Source organism: Otolemur garnettii, unplaced genomic scaffold (assembly GCF_000181295.1).
Source record: "Otolemur garnettii isolate 467f Iridium unplaced genomic scaffold, OtoGar3 scaffold00222, whole genome shotgun sequence".
Lineage (NCBI taxonomy): Eukaryota > Metazoa > Chordata > Mammalia > Primates > Galagidae > Otolemur > Otolemur garnettii.
The window spans coordinates 405,791-419,129 of NW_003852617.1; the positions used below are offsets into that span (position 1 = coordinate 405,791).

Sequence of the window (13,339 nt, forward strand, 5' to 3'; positions counted from 1 at the left end):
CCTGGACTGCTAGAGTCAAAGTTACACTGCCCCCTCTGCTGTTACAATAGCTGCTATTGAATTTAGAAGCACAAAGTGTTTTTCTTCCCACATTCAGATGCTTCTCAATGCCTGACATTGGCAGATACAAGTAGGAAGCCAGGTACGGGCAAAGAGTCTGAGAAACAGAATTTGCAGACTTCAGACCTGAGCAACACAGAGCAAATAACAAAAGGTTAAGAATAAAGTTGAGAAACAACAAATAATCAACACAGTCTGATTTTTTTTCTTTTTTAGATCATAGCAGATATTGAAATTGCAATAAACAGGACAGAATTTAGGGGCCTCTATGTGACATTTGGAAAACCCTATGTCTTTGTTTATATTGCTGTAACAAAATACTGTAGACTGAGTAAGTTATAATGAACAGAAATTTATTTCTCAGAGTTTGGGGATCAAGGTGCCAGCAGGTTAGGTGTCTGATAAAAGCCTGATCCTGCTTCCAAAATGGTGACTTGTTGCTTCATCCTTTGGATGGAAGAGATGAAAGGTCAAGAGAGTGCTCCCTTCAACCTTGAGCCCCTTTATAAGGGTGCTAGATCCATTCATCAGGTGGAGCTCTCATGACTTAATCACATCCTCGATGCCACACCTCTTACTACTGTTGCACTGAGGATTAAATTTCAACATGAATTTTGGAGGGGACACTGTCATTCAAGCCATAGCACCATCTATTACATTTTATTTACATTATAATTATGATAAGTACAAAACAAAGTATAAGGGAAGATATTAGAAATTTAATTTATCTGAAATTTCTAAATAACTATTTTGAATTTTTTGCTGTTCCATTTTTTATTTCATAATTATACTATTTGAAAATATATATTTAAAAAATTTTATTTATAAAGTCATCTTCTATGAGAATCACAAACTTCTTCCTTATATCAAAAGTTGTGCTACTATCCTGGTTACTTGTGGAGTCACCATGCAGTCCAGTCATCTGCAGAATTGCATTCTCGCTATTACTTATCATTCGTTGCCTCCTGGCATAACACAATTTTCCAAACTGATCTCCATCTTTGTTGACAAAGTTTTCACTATCACTTCCAAATATGCCTCCTCTTTCTGAAGGTCGTTCTTTGGACTTCTGTGTTACAGGGACCGATCAGGTCCAAAGGGACTCACTGCATCCTGTTTTACTGCTCCCTTGGTTGAGTTCTGGCTACATGTTTGGCCCACCTGCAAGTGTTTGCTCACATTTAATTCTCCCTCTTTTGTGTGCTCTCTGTTCCCAATGCCTGGGTTTCTCCTACCTTAGATGTTCTGTAATGATCAAGAAGGACAGAAACAACTCCCTTCAAGTGGCGAAAATTCACTCCATAGAATGTTTCCTCAACCTCAGTGGGGTTTAAACAAGCTTTGGTATTTTGTGAATTCTCTGCAGTTATCAGGGCACACACAAACATATGAGTGACTGCCTCTTCTACCTGGGCTAGGTGATCCTCTTCTAGCTGAGTTTATACTGACAGTGATGAGATCAATGGATTCGGACATAACGGCACCAGTGTCTGGGAACAAGAGAAGCTATTATGAGCTCAGTGTAACCATATGTCTTTGAGCTTTAAATCAGTGTTGACAACATTGATTTTACTGAACACAGATTCTTCATAAGGGATTCTAGTTGGATAAAGGAAAGGAGTCTCTTCAGGAGGAGAGAGATACCATCTTTTCCTGCCTTGTACCCGGAATACTAAGTTGCGGCCATAGGAGTCCAGAGGGGTCTGGGATCTCAGGGAGCCCATACACAGGGTATCTTGTCTTCTGTTGCTTCCAGGAAACCCAAAGTCACGCCATTTCACATCCTGGAAAATCATGTCTTGTCTTCCAATAGACTGAAAAACTATGTATAGTCATCCTAAGCCCAGAGTTTGGAATGATCATAATCTTTTTTTTTTTTTTGAGACAGAGCCTCAAGCTGTCCCCCTGGGTAGAGTGCCATGACATTACAGCTCACAGCAACCTCCAAGTCCTGGGCTCAAGTGAGTCTCCTGCCTCCGCCTCCCAAGTAGCTGGGACCACAGGCGCCCGCCACAACGCCCGGCTATTTTTTGGTTGCAGCCGTCATTGTTGTTTGGCGGGTCCAGGCTGGGGATTCGAACCCGCCACCTTAGGTGTACGTGGCTGGCGCCTTAGCCGGTTGAGCTATAGGCGCTGAGCCATGATCATAATCTTTAAATGGTCCAAAAAGACTAGAATGGTCACAGTTCCAGGTCAGAAACTCTTCAAGTATAGCTTCTACATATCTACAGCTAGTTTCAAACAGAGGAACTGTGCTAATGCTTTTCATTACCGTGCTGAATCACATCTGCTTGCATGAACGACCTCAGAAAGGTATATGGCATTCCAGTGCCATGATGGCCAATCACAAACCATGTTACAGAATATTACAGCTTGCTTCTTCTCTTCCTTCCAGTTGTGAGAGTCAGATCAATGGTCATCCCAAGTCTGCTGCCATAGCTACAGGGAGGCAGGCTCTTCCAGAACCCAAACTGGATCTGGCCCAAAGTAGGGTCAGAGAAGGGGTAAGATCTGGGTTCTGGCCACTATTTTGAAATTTTAATGATAAACTTCAGCTTGCTTCCATTAAACATAACCTAAATTATCTTGTTATTTGTGTTTGAAATAGCTACATTATAATTCTTATCAATATTCTTCAATGAAGAGGTCTTCAAATTCTAGGTAGTCACTATTGATAAGAAATGGTTCACAAGTGAGTGGTAGAAAAACTTTTAAAGTAACAATTTAAAAATTCACTACCATTGGACACATATTTATTTATTTTTTATTAAATCATAGCTGTGTACATTAATGCAGTCATGGGGTACAGTGTGCTGGTTCTATATACAATCTGAAATATTTTCATCAAACTGGTCAACATAGCCTTCATGTCATTTTCTTAGTTATTGTGTTAAGACATTCATATTCTACATTTAGAAAGATTCACACATACCCTCATAAGATAAACCATAGGCGTCGTCCCACCAATCACCCTCCCTCCACCCATCCTCCCCCCGCCCCTCCCCTCTATCTCTCCTTTCCCCATATTCTTTGGCTATAATTGGGTTATAGCTTTCATATGAAAGCTATATGGACACGTATTTTTAAAGCTAACAACTCTTACTTTTCTCCATTGACAAACATAATATTGACAATTTCTATGATCCATATGAATTTTTTTATTCCATCAAACATTTTTGAGTCAGATTAATGTGTTCCTATCATACCTACACTGTCAGCACTGTTACCCTGCAGCTAGCTTAGATGTTCCTAAAAGGGCACAATGGCTGCAAATAGAAACACTTAATAAATGTGATAATAGAGATTTAGGGCTAACACTGGGTCAGGAACTATAGCTGCTAGAAGTCCCCACCCAGGCTCCCCAGTCCCATTCTCTATGCTTCTTGGATAACCAAAGCACAAACGTTACCCAAAGGACACAGCCTCCTTATTTATGCTGAGTCCCTGTGGGAAAGCTCTAAGTGGCCTGCTGCAGGAGGTGGCAGCTGGGAAAGCATCTCCTTCCAATCCTTGCATCACGGTAGTATGGGGGGTAAAGGAAGTTGTTCTGCATGCCATCTGCAGGAACCTTGGGGTCCACTGAGCTCATCCACTGAGGCATCAGATCTCACAATACAATAATATACTCTGGTGGCATAAATTGGGCAGCTCTACCCTCAGACCCAGCAAAGACCACTTCATTTTGTCTGCTGTGAGATTCAAAAGTTTGGGTCTAGTTCTACATAAAACTCCTTTCACTGCTTTGTAAAAGCCTATGCTCATTTCCAGTATAAAGAAATGGACCTTGGGTGGCACCTGTGGTTCAGTGAGTAGGGCACTGGCCCCATATACCAAGGGTGGTGGGTTCAAACCCAGCCCCAGCCAAACTGCAACAACAACAAAAATAGCTGGGCATTGCAGTGGGCACCTGTAGTCCCAGCTACTTGGGAGGGTGAGGCAAAAGAATTGCCTAAGCCCAGGAGTTGGAGGTTGCTGTGAGCTGTGACACCACAGCACTCTACTGAGGGTGATAAAGTGAGACTCTGTCTCAAAAAAAAAGAAAAAGAAAAAAAGAAATGGACCTTGACAAAAATATTTGAACAGATTTCTGTATCTCTCTAGTGAAATTTCATGTTGCAGCATTGAAATAAGAATGCAAAAAACTATCCCTTTATTAGTGTGGTTGGAAGCTCAAAGATGAATGATCCTTGTGTACTAGGTATACATGCCTATGAGTGTGTGTTGGACCTGTGCTTTGCTTCTTTTTTTTTTTTTTTTAATTGTTGAGGATTCATTGAGGGTTCAAAGAACCAGGTTTACACTGATTGCATTTGTTAGGTAAAGTCTCTCTTATAATTGTGTCCTGTCCCCAAGAGTGGTTTGCTCCTAATAAGTAGAATGTGGCAGAGATGGGATGTCACAGCCAAGATTGCTTACCCTCTATTTGTCTTGAACTTGTTCACTGTTATTGAAGCCATGACCTGTCGTGAACTGCCCTATAGAGAAGCCCTCATGGCAAGACTCTGAAAGAGGTTTTCAGCCAACAGCTAGATAAGAACTGAGTTCCTTCGTCCAACAGCCTGGGGACAACTGAATCCCAGCAACAATCATGCGTGGGACTTTGGAAGTCTACCTTCTTCAGCAGAATGCTGAAATCACTGCAGCCCAGTGGACACTTTGATTATAGCTTGTAAGAGACCTGAGTCAGAGCATCCTAGCAAAACTGTACCCAGATTCCTGACCACAGAAAATTGTGAGATAATGTTTGTTGCTTCAAGTTGCCAAGTTTTGAGCTAAGTTGTTACTCAGCAATAGACAATGAATACAATCAATTTTCTTCAGTGGGTAGAACTAAATTCATAAAGCATTTGATAACCTTTCACGATATACTAGAAGCTCATGAACTATCTAAATCATGAGATCATTTGAAGAATGCCAAGTTTTGAAAACTGGGAAGCAAGTCAGCAGTAACTCCCAGAGTGTGACTCTTTTTTCTATTTTCTTCATGTATTTACTTATGTTTAACAATTCATAAATGTAAATGCCTTGTAGTAGGTTTGATAGTAAATAACCAAACAAATACAGTCTTAGGAGGAAATACCCAGGCACATCATATTGGTTTGCTGCCAAAAAGATACTTGGTTTTTATTTTCCTTATTGAAACAGAGCTACTAATTTCTAAATAGAAGGTAAGGTATTTACTCTCTCAAAATGAAGTAGTATGTATTATTAAAACACTGGAAAATACAGAAGAGCTCCAAAAAGAAAATTAAAATTTTCTGTTATCCCATATACTAAAGATAATCACTATTGACATTTTGGTGTAGTCATAGGTGCACTTCTGCTCCTTGCCCTTCTCTTGGTTCCTGGCTGAAATATCTGCAGACCTGATGACTAGCTCTCCAGCAACGGTCTCAAGAGCACGATGATGAGGATCTCACTGTAAGCCTGACATGGAAACTAGATGAAAGATAACGACATCATCTTCAGTCACCCAGCCTCAGAAAAATACAGTCTTAGTTTGTTTCAGCCTTTGTTTCAGGTTTCTAATATTTATAATCAAACATAATTCCTAACTGACACAATGTGAAAGACACCGTGACTTTTTATTCACGAGATAGCTGTTTTGGTGAGATTGTGTCAGGTCCACATTGATAGCCACTGGTACTATTCTTATAACAAACAACAAACAAGCACGTGTTGTGTAACTGATACCTTGCCAGGTTCTGTATAGGGCACACAAAACGCATCATGTGCAGACCGCACCTTCAAAGGGATTATGTATTACCTATCACAGTGAAGTTATGGACTATGTGAGAGAATGACAATCTCAAGACATATTAATAGAAAAGAAATAAATCACTCTTTGAGGAACAGACCAAATGTGACTCAAGGAGCAGTGAAAAACAGCGACACGAAGACTCTAACCTTAGAAATGATCAAGCAGATTTAGAAATGTCAAGTGTATGTCCCTGCCTGAATTAGATGCCAAATTACATTTCCAGTCAGGTTATTATTTGTGTTGTAAATGTTACTTATGCCACTTGCTCATATATTTGGAGGTAGTTTCTAATATTAATAAGATGAGGGGGAAACTTGCATATAGTCTGAATTGTCTTTAACTTTTCCCCCAATAACCATAATGTACAGTCCAAAATCTGTTTATCACCCATGTTTGGAATAGGTCACTGTTACATGGGGACCACCTGACTTGTTGTGTATTGGAGCCATATTAAACAAGAAAAAAATGTATCTTTAACTCCTAGAATCACGCTCAGCTTATGCCTGAGCTTTGTCCAGTGTCCTGTGGAAACTGAGATACTCTGAGGCATATCTCATATAGCTTCTAATATTATGGTCACTCCAGTGCCTTAGCATCTAGAGAAGAATGGAGAGAGGAATAGTTCTCACTGTGTAAATTATTCATTCTCTGTTTCTCTCTCATGTATAGCTAAATTTACATAAATTAAGTGTGTGTATATTATACCTCCTCCATATTTATGTAAGTCCTAATTGTCCATCTGGCAAAACTTCAAAAATCCAACAATTTTTATTGTACACCTATCTGACCAAAGGCTTCTTTAAAGGTGTTACAAATTCCCAAAGACCAATGGTAGCTTGGTAATTTGCATGTTAGACATAATTTTAGGGTTTTTTTTTTTTTTCATCTTATCGGATGTTCTTTCTTTCCATCAGGCCTCATCTTCCTACAAAATTTCCAGTGCTGCCTTCTTATCTGAAAGTTTGATTCGGAAAGGATGTACTTACAAGCACAACCATTCTCTAAGTGTCCTTCATATTTCATGAGAAGTGGATGTGTTTGCAACTGAGCAGTCTCCTCAGCATGTTTCCTGCCAGTAGAATACTAGGGTCCAATGGCCTTATTATATTGTACTGTCTTTGTTTCTTTCATTCCAAACTAGTAGTGTCTTAGCAGATATAAATCTCTCAGAAACTCTGTAGACCTCTTGTGAAGCTCTTTGGTGTTCGCTCCATTAGACAAAAGCCACACCTGCAAAATCTTTTCTCTACCTTGTGCTCCTGTAGAGATTCAGAGAGACAAATTCTTAAGCTTATTTAAGGCTCTAGTATTTGCTTAAAAGGATCTGTGAGGCACACCCTTAATCCTTTTAAAGGGCCCATTGTGTAACTGAATAGTACTCCAAGGAACCATCTTTAATCTTTAAAGATCTTAATAAGAAAGGTTGCAATCACACGCTCAGCTTCATCTTTACACCTTTTCTCCTGGTAATGCCCTGGATTTGAACTTTACTCAAAACCAAGAGCATTGGTAGTGAGAAGAAGATGGATTCAGTCAAGCTAAGGCTGAGATGACACAGCTGGTCTGTCTGGTTTAGGTCCTACATGACCTTCACCTCATGTCTCCCATTCTTGTTGTTTTATAAATCAGCTATAACCTAGAAAGTATTTATTCTGAGTAGTTTAGGAATACTAATTTAGAAGATTAACTTTTGAATTAAAAATGTTGTTTTGGGTCATGGGTTTTGCCAATTATTGTTGCTTAAGATAAGGGTTAATTATTGTTGTCCAAGATAAGAGATAACATGGTTTTTGCTTGAACTTTTACGTATAAAACTGTGGCTTTGGAAATGGAAGAACAGAATAGTTTGTAGAGGCCACTCTCACTGTTTTCAGAATTGCTGGCCTTCTGAAAAATAAAGTTTGGTGGGCCTATCCTTGTCTCTGTCTATTGGCTGACAGTGACAAGCAGCCAGACCCTCTTCATGTGGTGATAAAACCATTTTTTAATTTTATTAACTTCTGCTGCCTGACAAGGCTGAGAATTTTCAAAATCATCAGCTTAATAATACTTCTCTCAATTTATCTTTTTCCTTTCACAACTTATTATAAGCAGAAAGAAGGAACCATGTTGCATCTTCAACACTTTGCTTGGAAATCTCCTTAGCTAGATCATCAAGTTCATTAAACATATTTCCTGCTTTACACATAATTGCACACAACAATGTTGCTAAGATTTCTGCCACTGTAACAAGGATCTCCATTTCTCCAGTGTTCCTTTTGAGTCTTTACCACCAACAAAGTCCAAATTTCTATTAGAAGTCTATTCAAGGAAATCTAGAATTTCTGTAGCATTTCTTCTCAAAATTTAATCCTTCTAGCCTCCACCCATTTCTTGGTTCCAAAGCCACTTTCACACTTTTAGGCATTAGTTATGGCAGTGTTCCATCTCAGCACAGGATTCAAAGAAGAACAATTACACAAACACATATGCAAAGACATTTAATCTTCCTTAATTGCAGGAGCAGGTTGAGCTGTCTCTATAAGGCTGTTGTCTTCTCATCAAATGCTAGAGCTGGAAGTCCACAAGTCAAGGCAGAGTCAGGAAGCAATGATGGGGATCAAGAATAAGTCAGAACTCATAAGCATGAGGACAGACTTAGAACATAGAAGCATGAAGAACAAATCAGAATCCATAAGCACAAGGTTGGAGCATGCTATGGTTTGAATATTTGTTCCCACAACAACTCATGTTGAAATTTTTGCAATGTGACAGTACTGGGAGGTGGGACATTTAAGAGATGTTTAGGTCATGAAGGCTTCATGCTCATGCATGGACTAATGCTATTATTGTGGAAGTGGGTTCAGTATCATGACAGTGGGTTACTCTCCCCTGCTTTGCTCTTCTGCCATGGGATGATGCAGAAAAAAAGCCCTCACAAGATGACAGCCTCTTGATCTTGGACTTCACACCCTCCAGAATCATGAGCCAATAAACTTTTGTTCATTATAATTACTCAATCTGTTGGGGTTCAAGCAGTTGTCAGTGTTCTTGGTTCTTGGTGTGCTCTTGGCCAATGACCAGACACATGCATGCAGGTAAAGCATGAAATAAAATTTATTGAGGAAGATAAAGATACATTTCCATAGTGTAAGCAAGATATAGATTTAGAGAGAAAGATGTATTTGCCAGAGACAGCAAATGGGCCCCCTTATGGTCACAAAAAAGGTTCTGGCAATGGTCTAGGGTCCTGTTTTATACTGAGTGGGGCCCTCCTCGTGATTCAGACACCACCATGGAACCACTCTGATGGACCGTTAATAAGATAGTTACCCCTAAGTCACTTTCCAAATCCTATTGTGCCTGGGTATTGCTCCTTTCCCCAGATGCTGCAGTTAGTTGCTCAGGATAGGAGTAAGGTGAAACAGTTCTAAGACAGGGCCCACCCTTGTCCTTCTTCCCAGGTAGAGCAAATGCTTGAGGTAGCATCAAGGCAGAACACCCACTTTGTCCTTTTTCCTGAGGAGAGCCAGAATTCTAATTATATGTCTAATAAATCTGTGGTAGGTAGTCTGTTTTAGCAGCTCAAAATGAGCTAAGACAGAGACCCATGAAAGCAGATTAAAACCTTTGCCAGTTCTTATTGCCTCTTGGCGGCATGAATATGTGGTGGAAACCAAGGCTTGCGGTCACATCTGAACATAGCACACGAGACTCAGAATCAGAAGCTGAAGGAGAACCTAGGGGAAGATGGCACAGTGGTTGCCTCATACCAACATGGTGAGTTAGCAGTTTAGGGGCAAAGTGTGAGAGCTACAAAATGACTGAAACCCTCCAAATCTCCTAAGAGAATCTCCCTAGGGCCTCTTCTTCTTCTTCTTCTTTTTTTTTTTTGGTTACAGCCATCATTGTTGTTTGGCGGGCCCAGGCTGGGGATCCTAGGGCCTCTTCAATGGAGACATATAGGAAGGGGAATCCTGGAAAACAGCCATCAGCCTGGCTAACTAGACACATTTACCAGCCACCATACACCATCATAGTTGCAGTCCAGCCAGGGGAAGGAAGAAGACAATGAAGAAGTATTCACCCTCCTCTAAAGAGAGCACGTCACTCAGGCCTTCTACTTTAATCCCATTGGCTAAAACCCAGTCAGTCAACCACATTCAGGAACAAGGAAATAGAAAATATCATCTTCATTCCAGTGGTCCTGGGCTCAGGAATTGTGTGCCTGGGAAAGGAAGGATGGATATGGGGAGATGACTTGCCCTCTCTGCTACCATACACTTGGTTCTGCCCTCAAGGCCATTTCCTCCTTCTCTGCTTGGCAAACTCTAGTTTGCCCCTATGGGGCCAGCTCCATTATCATCTCTCCTGCAAAGTCTTCACTCGCTAAAACCACTGGGTTTTATAAATCCCTCCATCCTGGCACTTTCTTTTTTATTCATTTAGCAAATTTTAAGTAAATCCATGTGTTTTGTTGCTTGTTACTGCTTGCTTTTTTTCACTCAGAGAGAAAAAAATATAATTTTTAAATTATTTTTGTAAAATAAAAACAGTGAAAATACTACAAATATATTTATAAAATTATTGCTCTGAGAACTGAATATTAAGCAGTGACAGAAAAAGGAAAACCTTTACAAAGCTGTAATATCATAATTATTTGCTATCCTTTGTATTCTAAGGCTGTCCCAAATTGAGACAAAAGAAGGGCATGATTCATGGATAATTTTAACCTTTTTTATTCTTGACTATATAAATCTGTTATTGAAGATTAAGATTAAATAATTAAGGCTTGAAAAGTATAGCCTATTCCTTCCTATCAATTGCAAAGGTAATACTTGTGATTTATAAATCATGTCTCTTTCAGGGAATCATGAACCTTGGAAAGTTCTTGGCAATTATCTGATTATACTATTTCAGTTTACATGAGAAGTCTGAGTCTTGGACCACTGAGATTATTTGCTCAGAATTATGTGCCACATTAGTGCCATTGGTAGAATAGAACTCAAGAATATTAATTCTTACATAGGTGCCCTTGATGTTTTATATTTTTGTAAACTAAAAACACAATAAAAATGCTACAATTATGTTTACAAAATTAGTCTTTCTAAAAATTAGACCTTCCAGATTAAAAAAAATAAAACTGTTCCAAGAATAGAGGTATCTTGGGGGTGGCACACAATAGTGTTAAAGGCAGTTTTTAGTTACAATAAGTGAAACAGATATAAATGATTTGGATACAGAGATTAGAGAGTAGTACTATGGAGTTGTAAAATGTCAAGTTACGTTTTAAGAGTGACAGATGAAACTTCACATCAAGGTCTATGTCGCCTTTTCTTAATAGAACTAAAGCAGAGCTGTAGATCTGTAGTTCATTTGATATCTGTAAGAATATAGACACACACACAAAAACAACACATACTTCTCTCTCTTAAACTAAAAAGCAGAGATTTAATTAAACACTGATATCCTAAAAAGAAAGTCATTTGAGCGGTAGTTTTGAGCAGCCTCTGAATGCTGACACACATTTTTGTTCTTTGAACCTTTGCTCCCACACACCAGCAGATGCCTCTTAGACACACACCCCCACATCCACACTTACAGGTTCAGCCTCTCACCCACCTCTGGCTTAGAGTTCTGACGCATTTGTTCTACCCCCTTCACTTGAGGGAGATAGAGTGAAGGAGAAATGGAAGTCAGGAGCACAGATGTGGGATATTTAAACGTGTGTGCTACACAAAACCTATGGGGGAAAGCTTTATATGAAATAAATAGTATTAACTGATTTCAGAGAGATTTGCCTTCAATAGGATCAATGAAAGTATAGCCAGTTCTTCCAAGCCAAATTATTCATGATATTACAAGTAAAGGTTTAATTAAATCCATTTTTATGACTATATATATGAACAAAACAATAAATTGGTGATTTCTTAAGGATATGACAATCCTATTGAATTAGCCCCCATAGTCCTAAAAAGAAGATAATAATAGTTTAGAGATTTTTTTTTTATATTGTTGAAGACTATATTTAACTCACTAGAGGTTTTCCCTTGGACCCTGAAGTCTTTCTGATTCTGCACTACATTTAGAATTAGGTGGATACAATTAGATTAAAAAATCAGATTTTTAATGTGCCCAAATATGGAAAATCATTAATGCTACTTCTAAAAACATACAAGCCAGAAACTGTGATAAATACAAGTCTCTGAAAGCAGCAGCCATGCTATATATTACCCTTGCTGACAAAGCATCTTATATTTTACATGATAAATTTTTATTCATCAAGAATCTTAGAGGTTCTGACAAACAAGAAAATTATGAAAAACAAGGTAGAAAAATGTACTATTCTTCCTCCATGAATGAGTCCAAAAAGCTCACCTTTAGCACAGGCTAAGACTCTAGGGAATGAGTGGGACTCTTTTCGTCACAGGTGGCAGAAAACCTGACCCAAGCTGTCTCAAAAGTTAATCTATTGGTTCATGTAAATGAAAAGCCCAACAGTAGGCCCGAGGCTTCAGGCACAGCAGGACTCTGGGTAAACAATTCCACAGCAGTTGGGTCCTTCAGCCATCCTCATGGCTTCAGTCTCCAGCTCCGCTGCAGTCCTTCCATCCTCTTATATTCAAAGCCAACAAGAAAGAGCAGGTACTTCCCCAGGAAGCCAGAGTTGCTTCTTCTTGTGCTCACCCTGAGCCAATCACAGTGACTAAGGGAATGTGACATGTTGACTGGCTTAAGCTGAAGGAATGTGTTTTGCCTCTGAGTGAGGGCAGAGGTGTATTACTGTCAATCACATGGACTAAGAGTAGGAGAGAATGAGGAAAAGAGTGAAGCTCATGTGAAAATTGGGAGGTGCTGCTGGAAGGTAGAGAATGGATGAGAATCTGTAATACAACCCCCATGTGCCTATTACAGGGGGAGTCACACTGTGGCCATGAAGGTATAGTTTTAATGGCTCTATCAGAACCAGTAGTTCTAGGTTAAAGGTGCTGATAAAAATGTTTAATTAGTAAATCTACCATTTACAAGGCAGATGTGCCAGTTGCCTTGGCTGTACAATGACAATTATATCACTTACCACTGAATGTTTTTGGTGAGGATTATTAAACCAAGGGACGAGTGCTGGGCTGAATGTTTGTGTCCCGTCAAAATTCATGTGTTGAAATCTTAATCCCCAAGGTGATTGGCATTAGGAGATGGGGACTTTGAGAGGTGACTAGGTCATGAGGGTGGAGCCCTCACAATTGGGATTGGTGCCCTTACAAAAGAGACCCAAGTGACTCTTCTGTTCTTTCCTCCATGTGAGGACGCAGAAAAATAACAGCCATCTATGAACCAGAAAGTGAGCTGTCATCAGAAACATTGACACTGCCAGCAACTTGATTTTAGACTTCCCAGCCTCTAGAACTGTAAGAAATAAGTTTCTGTTGATTATAAGCCACTCAGTCTATGGTATTCTGGTATAGTGGTCCAAACAGACGAAGACAGAATGTGAAACCATAGGTGGTCAAAAAAATGTCAGTTATTCTTTCATTTCCA

General features: G+C 39.5%; 1 pseudogene; it reads right to left on the reverse strand.

Moving 5' to 3' along the window:
* Positions 1–906: 906 nt before the first annotated feature.
* LOC100960128 lies at positions 907–3,010 on the reverse strand (annotated as a pseudogene).
* Between the last annotated feature and the right edge of the window lie 10,329 nt (positions 3,011–13,339).